Genomic DNA, 9,732 nt, shown 5'->3' on the forward strand with positions numbered 1-9,732 from the left:
TGCAGTGGGTTGAGTCCCTCAAATACTTGGGAGTGCAGGTTACAGCGAGGGTGGAAGACTATATGGCCCTGAATTTACTACCCCTGATACAGCTCCTTAAGAAGAAAACGCAAACGTGGATTAAACTCCCGCTGTCTTTAATGGGAAGGATTAGTTTGCTGAAGATGAAATTTCTCCCAGTGGTGTTATATTTTCTTTGGCACGCACCGGTTTGGGTTCCTATTTCCGCAAACTAGACAGTATAATCTCATCGTTTCTTTGGGCCCCTGGGACACCCAGAGTGGGAATTAAAGTTCTGCAGGAACCCAGGGAAAGGGGAGGCCTGGCTCTACTCGCCGGGCAGCTGGTGTTTGCATGCCGATGGTTGACGGTCGATGATGGGGATGCGGCCACAGTGTTGGTGGCGGCTTACCTGGGGGCGTATGACAGTTTGCTCTTCGCCCTGTTTAGGGGTACCAAATTGGAGCTACTATTGACACTGTCCATGAAGGCTACTATCAGAGCATGGGGTGTAGCGGTTAAATTAACGTGTCCCAGTTTTAGAGGGGTGTCCCCTTCCACTCCCTTGTGGATGAACCCGACCTTGCCACATTTTTATAACCTCCCGGATCCGATGTTGTGGGTGGTGGCAGGTATCAAGACCGTGGGGGATATCACCAGAGACGGGGAGCTGCAGACCTTTCCCCAATTGCAAACTAGACACGGCCTGCCAAATAGTTACTTGTTCCGATTTCTACAAATTAGACATGCCTTTCAAACACAGTTTCGGGAGATGAGGGTGGAGTCTATGCCGTCAGCCTTGGAGAGGTTGTTGTTGGGAGAGGACCTGGTCAAACCCCTTTCAGTGACCTACAGGGAAATGTTCCAAATCACACCTCAGGCTATAGCAAAATGTAGAGAGAGGTGGGCAACTGAGGTCCCGGATGCCCAAGTGGAGGACTGGGATGATCTGTGGGTCCAGCCGCTCCAACATCTGGTGTCCGCTAGGGACAGATTGATCCAGTTCAAATTTTTGCACAGAAGCTATTATACTCCGGCCCGGTTGGGTAAGATTTTTCCTAGCGTCTCCTCGGAATGCTGGAGGTGCTCTCATTCCCCGGCGGATGCTAACCATATTTTTTGGGACTGTGCACTTGTACAGGATTTTTGGGAAGACATAACTTTGTGCATCTTTGAACTGATTCAAGTACCTATTCCTAAGACTATTAGAGTATGCCTGTTTGGCCTGGTTGATGAGGTGGTGCCTTCACAGGCCATGCGAACAATGCTGAGCATCCTGTTTTACGGTAGAAAGTCCATTCTTTTGCATTGGAAGAAAACAAGGGCCCCGACGGTTTCCTTTTGGAAAAACCTGGTGAACACGATGTTGCCTTATTACAAACGCACCTATGAGGCCAGAGGGTGTATGAAGAAATTCGATAAGGTCTGGCACTCCTGGCTTAATTCCAACACAACTGTAGGATAATAATATATAGTAAGGAGGTGGTCGGGCTAGGGGCAAAAATAAAACATAAGGAGGTATTTGCTAATGTGAACTGTTGATGTTTTAGGCATGTATGTGGGAATGTCCTGACGGGTACTCTGTTAATTTATCAACTTATCGTAGGATTCAGACACTGAGTGTATAAGGGAAGGTACAAGGGTACCGGTCGGGCTGTGACTCTGGGTTAGAGGGGGGGAGGGGGGTGAGGGGTTCGATTGGATTAGTTAGTTGTTGATGTTAGTTAGTATTGGCCGTTGGCCTGTGGATGTGTCATAGGCGCGTCCAATGTTTTGTATGTTTTGCATAAAATTAATAAACAGAATTTGATAAAAAAAAATTATGACAAACCCATCTTGAGCATTATTATTTTTTTTTTTTATCCTCGGTTAAATAACTGAAATGGAAATTAAATAAAAGGCTTTTTATTGTTTTGCTCAACTACTCTTATTTTTGGAAGACATGTATTAACTATTAATTTAATAGAAATGAAAGGACAATGTTGTTTAATTAAAATCAGCCCTGATAGCCCAGCTGGCTTACACCACAGCTAAAAGTTCAGCCCCCCTTTGGGTTTATATAGAGGCACTTGCATGCCACCCGCTTGCAATAGGAGCCTTGATGTGGCTTCCCAACCGTAAGTGTCTGCCTATTTTATGCCCTACTTTATCACACTCCTTAGCGGTATGGGACAAAACACGCAACTGTAGGCCACTATCATCTCCCCACACACCATTAGCTCCCATTTTCTGCAACCCAGAGTTTCCACCTGGTCTTGCTCTGCAATTGTTTCAATGGTGGCTCAACAAAGGGCTGCTGAGAATTGGAGATTTTCTTAATGGGAACCAAGTATACTCTACACAGTATCTCAAAGACAACTTCTCAATGCCTTCTGCTGAGATGTTTCGATGCAATCAAATCTCATAATTTGTTAAATCCAAACTTAAACAGGTGGGGGTCCCCCTTACGCTTACTACATTCCAATTGACTTGTCAAACTAGAGGATTACAGAGGGGTCAGATATCTGCCTTATATTCCTCCATTACTGACCCAGGTACTAAGCTTGCTTATATGGACCAATGGGAAAAGGACCTGAACCTCACCTTTGATTTGCCAGATTGGCAAAATATTATCAGCTGTCCAAAATTTCCATTAATACCAACCTTATTGAAGGCAACTACAAAACGCTCTTACGCTGGTACCTGGTACCCACTAGAGTAGCTAAAATGCATCCTTCTACTTCACCTAATTGTTTCCGACGCTGCGGACAGATTGGGACAATGCACCACATCTGGTGGCAATGCCCACTTGTAATCAGATGTTGGATATGGATTTTTAATTTTAATCAATTCGATGACGGGAGTAAACATCCGCAGGTCTCCGGAGAGTGCGCTTTTTCATAAATTACCCGACGGAACACCCAAAAAATCGACAAGACTAATCAACTACATATTATTGGCGACGAGAATCTCGATTTCAGTTTCTTGCAGACAGTCTAGGATTCCTTTTGATCAGGTTAAAAGTAAACTTAATTGGATTATGATCAATGATAAGCTCACTCATATTCTTAATAAAAAAACCGAAGATGTTTAATAAAATATGGGATCCATGGATTCACTACATTTCAATTCCACAGGGAACTCCAGGATGATCCTCTTTCTCTCTTCTCTTCCTTCATTCTTTCTACCTCTCCCTTTCCTCTCTCCTCTTCTCTGCTTTTCCTTTTTTATTTATTTATTTTATTTCTTGAAGTGTTTATGTACAACACAACTGCCATAGTAGGAGGCCCTACGTTGTGGTGGGTCCTGGGACCATTCCGGTAACTGCGGTCGGGGTTGCCCAGTATTCTGGGTCTCCTCTACCCCCTATTATTAAAATACTTTGGATACAGTGGGACACCATTAGGGTGTCTTACCAATACTATGCACACATATTAAGGCTATTTTATTTGGTTGTTTTAACAGCTACTGATTGGGTACTATGATCATTTTGTTTAACTTCTGAAGTGTTGTATGATGTTCGGAAAAATTAATGTCAGTATATCTAATTGTTTGGCTGTATGAAACTTGGATATTCTTTCTTTTACTAATAAACATATTGAAATATAAAAAACATTAAATGATGTATGCTAGCTACAGCTGCAAATAATGATTGTTTTCATAATCAATTAGTTGGCCGATCATTGTTTCGATTAATTGGATAAAAATCAAAAAAAAAAGTTTAGTGTATAATTTAGTCAGTATGTAAAGTTTGATAAAGACAATTTTATACTTCAATTTCTATATGCGGTGGTAAAGATAAATAACCAGTTACTGTATATGGTTGGGGAACAAAATATGTAATCCACTCTGAGAATAACAGAAGAGATGCATATACTATCTGGTACCTATCATCAGACTCTGAGATCAAAATGTTTGTTCAAAACTTTTTTTTTTAAAAAAGACCTAAAACTGTTTTGCAGATTTTCAGAGAGGATTGTAGAGCTGCATGATTCTGGATAAAATGAGAATCACAATTTTTTTGCTTAGAATAAATATCACAATTCTCGCGGCGTAACATCATCTTTCACATTGATACACAAAAATTGGGCTAACTTTTTAATCCTTTTTTTTTTGTTTCATAATTCTTTTAAGTGTTTTATTTTTTATTTTTTTGAAGGACCGCTGTGCAAATACAGTGTGTCCCTGATATATATGTTTGGGGGTTCTAAGTAATTTTAAAAAAACCTTTCAAAAAAGGTTTAATCTTTAAATGGTTAAACCGACCTCATTTACAGATGGATGGAGTGCCCCCTCCCACCCAGATTAGAGGACATGGACTATATATATATATATTTATAGTAGATGGCATTAGGGCTTTTTAGAGATCGAATTCCCTTTGATCTTTAATAGAGAGCCTGAATGAAGACCTGAAAATCTATTCTATTTTGTGATCCTGTACATTAATTCCCATCTTTTTATGCAAGGGTAGTTATGGACAATTTGGTAAATAACCTACTTTGTGCTAACACCATAGTCCTCACCGGAACATATGCTCAATTCATAATTCTATCCTTATATGTATATGGTCCCCTTTAATTATGAAAATGGTGCCATGTACTTTTGGGTACCATATTTTCTAGCCTTTAGGAATATCTATTAATGCTATTCATTCATTTTGTAATATTGTTCTAAATAACCTCATCCTTATATATCTGACTCTATGAACATCCCTGGAGCTCTGGAATCCACCAGCGCGGACGTGATTGAGGATTACACTGATCACAGTGGTCCGGATGTGTACAGGCAAAGTGTGAGGGGGAAAGACCCTCAGAGAAGCCTGGAAAATAGGGAATTAGGATACATCAAGTGACAGTTGATTGTATTCTACAATATCTTTACACGCCTGCCAGGAAAGAAAGATATTTGATTAGATTATACATTCTATATCTGGTATGCTTTTTTGTTGAATACTTCCGTTAGGAAAGTAGTTAAAGGATAACTAAACCTTGTTTTTTTTTTTTTTTTTACTTACCCTCCTCTGTGCAGTTTTTTTGCAGAGAGGGGCCCCAATCCTCCTCTTCTGGGGTCCCTCAGCAGTGCTCCTGGCTCCTCCTCTTCTCGAGTGGCCCATTGGAGACGCACTCTCCCTCAAGGCACTTGTGCAGGCATGCTACCGTGTCCTGCTGCGGCATATATTGGCACAAACAGCAGGACGCAGCCTCGACCCCGGCTCCCACGTCATTGATTTTGATTGACAGCATCGTGAACCAATGGCTGCGCTGCTATCAATCTATTCAATCAGGACCCGAGAAATCGGCTAGAGCTTGTGTGCTTTTTCTCGGCACTGGAAAGACCATGCTCAGGTGAGTAAAAGGGGGGATCTGGGGGGTGCTGCACTATAGAATGCATTGAGGTGAAAAACCACGAGGGTTTACAACCCCTTTAATGTCTAGAAGTTAAAGTGGTTCTAAAGGCAGAAGGTTTTTTTTTTTATCTTCATGCAGTCTATGCAATAAGATAAAGACCTTCTGTGTGCAGAAGCCCACCTAATACTTACCATCTCAATCCAGCGATGTTGCACAAGAGACTCGGCTGTCAAGGACACTCTCTCCTGATTGGCTGAGACACACAGTGGGCGCTATTGGCTCCTGCTGTTGTCAGTCAGGGAGCCAATGAGGAGAGAGAAGGGTGGGGCTCAGCCAGGGCTCCATGTCTGAATGGACACACAGAGCAGTGGCTCGGCTTGGGTGCCCCCATAGCAAGCTGCTTTCTGTTGGGGCACTTAGCAGGAGGGAGGGGCCAGGAGCACCAGCGAGGGACCCAAGAAGAGGAGGATCTGGGCTGCTCTGTGCAAAACCATTATACAGAGAAAGTATAACATGTTTGTTATTTTTAAACCAAAAAATAAGACTTTAGTATCACTTTAACCGATTCCCGACCAGCCACGCAGTTTTACTACGGCAGAGTGGCATGGGTGGGCAAAACGTCACTACCTTACGTCAGGGGGAACGGCCACCTAGGGGGCGTGCGCGACAATCAGATTTGTTTCAGAACAAATCAGTCACCAGGCCCAGGCCAGTAATTTCTTGCCTGGACCTGCTGATCGGTTCTGGCAAATGAAATGCTTCTCCTGCCTGTAAGTGTAAACACAGGCAGGGGAAGTGATGTAATCTCCCTCTCTAGAATTATTTTCCGTTCAGGAGAGAGGACATCCAAATGTGAGTTGCACCAACGCTACACTGACACAGAACACATAGGCACACATTTTACCCCCGAATGCCCCCCCCCCCCAAGTTAACCCCTTCACTACCTGTCAATGTGTCACCCAATGCAGTCTTCATATTTTTCTTTGATCACTGTACTGGTGTCATTTGTGACACTAATCAGCGTTGAGGTACTTAAAAACAGGCCCAGTTAGTTTTTTTATAGCGTCAAGGCACCCGTACTATGTTACCTAATAAAAGATTTACCCCGATCAGCTGGCGGGTGATATCAGTTATGGTTTAGCGTCAGTTAGGGTCTGCGTCACCCCAGGCAGCATCAGGTTAGTGCCAGTAGCGCTAACACCCACGCACGCACCATACACCTCCCTTAGTAGTATAGAGTCAGAACGGATAGATATCTTTGATCTGATCATAACTATATTAGCATCCTCAATAGTTTAGGGATCCCAAAAATGCTGTGTAATCGGGATCAGCCCAGATACCTGCTAGCACCTGTGTTTAGCCCCTCAGCCCAGCCCATCCAAGTGCAGTATCAATTGATCACTGTCACGTACAAAACACTAAACACATAACTGCAGCATTCGCAGAGTCAGGCCTGATTCCTGCAAAGGCTAACAGTTTTTTTGGTAGCGCTTCAATCAGTCAATGACAGGCTCTTTTTTTACAGTGAGTCTCACTAGTTGTACCAGTAAATTTAGAGGCCAAAATGTCCAAATCGAAGGTACACTAGTGAAGAGGCCTGCATGTTTGTGAGCATGACAGATGAGAGTGAAGACGAACTCGCCCATCTATCATATTCAGGCTCCGAATACGAACCTGTAGACAGCAGCGGCACCCTAACAGATGGCTCTGACGACGGAGTTGTGGTCCCTGCCAAGGTCAGGCGTTACCGACCCCATTCTTGTGCTGTTGCTGAGGTGCAAGAACCGCAGAGAGCCAGTATTAGTGCTGCTCATCCTACTGGTGAACTGGCAAGCACCATTGGCCTAGTACATCCTGGTCATACAATCCTTCACTACAGTAACGCTTGACAGGCCCGTCAAGACACATACTGCCCATCCTGCTGCATTTGCCAATCTGAATTGAGAGCCCACTACTTCTGCAGCACCCGTACTTCTCTCATTCACTGGCCAACCCAGAAAACAAATGGAAATGGTTGATTTTAGGTCACTTGATTTTTATTTGCCTTTTTCACAGAAGATCTCTATAGATCTATTGTGGACCAAAGCAATTTGTATGCTGGTCAATTAATTGCGACTAATACCTAGTTGACCCTTTCCAGAGATTGGAGACCTATTACGGTCTCTGAATTTAAGACCTTCCTGGGCATATTCCTCCTCATGGGCATAACAAAAAAAAAAAGTAAGCTGCAGTCATATTGGTCCACTGACCCAATTCACCGTATGCTCGTGTTCTCTGCCTCCATGACCAGGACACGATACGAGCAAATCTTGTGGTTCATGCATTTCAATGACAATGAACTCTGTCGTCCTCGAGGTGACCCTGAATACGATCAGCTCTACAAAATTCAGCCCCTCATAAACCACTTCAACCAGCAGTTTGCAGCCTTGTTTACTCCCGATCAAGTTGTCTGCGTTGATGAGTCCCTGATTACGTTTTCTGGCTGCTTGTCATTCAAACAGTATCTTCCCAGCAAGTGCGCCAGATATGGGGTCAAGATATGTAAGCTTTGTGACAGGGCAGTAGGCTATACATATAGTTTTATGGTTTACGAGGGAAGAGATGGTTACGTAGAGCCGGACAACTGCCCAGACTACATAGGGAGCACTGGTAAGATTGTGGGGGACTTGGTGTCATCCTTATTCAGAAAGGGGTACCACTTGTATATGCCACTTTTTAGTCCCTTGTTTGATCATGGAATTGGCGCATGTGGCACTGTAAGATCTAATCACCGGGGCTTACCTCAGTGGCTTGTAGATTCCCGTCTTAGGCTGGGGTAGAGAGCCTGCTTGAGATGTAGTAATTTGCTCGCTGTGAAGTGGAGGGATAATAAGATTGTTTTCGTTCTGTCCTCCCTTCACGCAGACACACCGGTCCAACCTTCCAGTCAAAATGCAGTGAACCGGCTGCATGAGGGAAATTTTCCATATGTCCTCCCTGGTACCCCTACCCAAAGAAATCCCCCAAAAATATGTTGTGTCTGCAGAAAACGCGGATATAGGTGTGACACCTACTTCTGTTGTCCCTCCTGTCCTGTCTTTGCATTGTTTTTTTCAAACACTACCACACACTAGTGGAGTATTAGCGTAGGGTACAGTATTGCACAGTCCTAGGGCACACTTACACAGGATCTCGAAAGATGAGATGGCTATCACATTTTGAGATACCCTAATACTGGAACGTTTACAGTTTATATAAAAGTGCAAAAAATAAAACACGCAAAATACTTAACATGCCTCTCAGCAAATAGCTTGGGGTGTCTACTTTCCAAAATGCGTCATTTGGGGGGGGGGGGAGTTTGTACTATCTGGGCATTTCATGGCCTCCGAAACTGTGATGGGCAGTGAGGGCTGAAATCAAAAATTTACGCCCTTAGAAAGCCTGAAGGCGGTAATTGGTTTTCGTGGGTCCTGTACGTGGTTAGACTGCCAGAAAGTCACACACATGCGGTATCCCCATACTCAGGAGAAGCAGCAGAATGTATTTTGGGGTGTAATTCCACATATAACCATGCCATGTTTGAACAATATATCATTAAGTGAAAACTTTGTGTAAAACAAAATGTATTTTCCCGAAACTTGTGGCAAAATATTAAATATTGAGACCCCATTCACACCTGAGCGTTTTGTAGCTTGAAGCCTGAAGCTACAAAACGCTGGAGGGGAAAAAGTGTATTATTCTGAATGGAGATGGTTCACATCTCCACTCCATGTCGCCTGAAGCCGAACGCCTGAAGCTCAAACAAGTTCAGGACCCTTTTTTGTCGCTCGAATTGAGCAGATTTGGGTGTTTTTCTTCTTTTAACATTGGTGACCTTTTGCCCTGCACAAAATCGCGGTAAAAAACGCAGCGAATCGCGGTAAACGCCGCAAAATCGTGCGATTTTTTTTTTTTTTTTCTGCTTGAAAATGCTACGCTCAGGTGTGAATGCAGCCTCAATGGACTCAACATGCCTCTCAGCAAATAGCTTGGGGTGTCTACTTTCCAAATTGGGGTCATTTGGGGGGGGGGGGGGGGGGTTTGTGCTATATTTACATTTTATAGTCTTCAAAACTGTGATTAGTGAAGAGTGAAATCAAAAATTTACACCCGTAGAAATCCTGAAGGCGGTGCTTGGTTTTCAGGGTCCTGTACGCAGCTAGGCTCCCAAAAAGTGGTATCCCCATACTCAGGAGAAGCAGTAGAATGTGTTTTGTAATACCACATATACTACTACATACAATTTTTCAATCACTTGTTGTACTGCCCTGCCATTTTAGCACCTCAAGAAATGAGATAGGCAGTCATAAACTAAAAGCTGTGTAAATTCCAGAAAATGTACTCTAGTTTGTAGACGCTATAACTTTTGCGCAAACCAATAAATATA

At 43.3% G+C, this 9,732-nt stretch overlaps 1 protein-coding gene across 1 annotated transcript in view; it reads left to right on the plus strand.

Moving 5' to 3' along the window:
- The window catches only part of CELSR2 (cadherin EGF LAG seven-pass G-type receptor 2), a 142,062-nt gene that overhangs the window by 44,219 nt on the left and 88,111 nt on the right, over nt 1-9,732 (plus strand). The window lies entirely within an intron of this gene.

Source organism: Lithobates pipiens, unplaced genomic scaffold (genome assembly GCF_037356315.1).
Source record: "Lithobates pipiens isolate NorthernLeopardFrog02 unplaced genomic scaffold, aLitPip1_a1.2 Scaffold_16, whole genome shotgun sequence".
Taxonomy (NCBI): domain Eukaryota; kingdom Metazoa; phylum Chordata; class Amphibia; order Anura; family Ranidae; genus Lithobates; species Lithobates pipiens.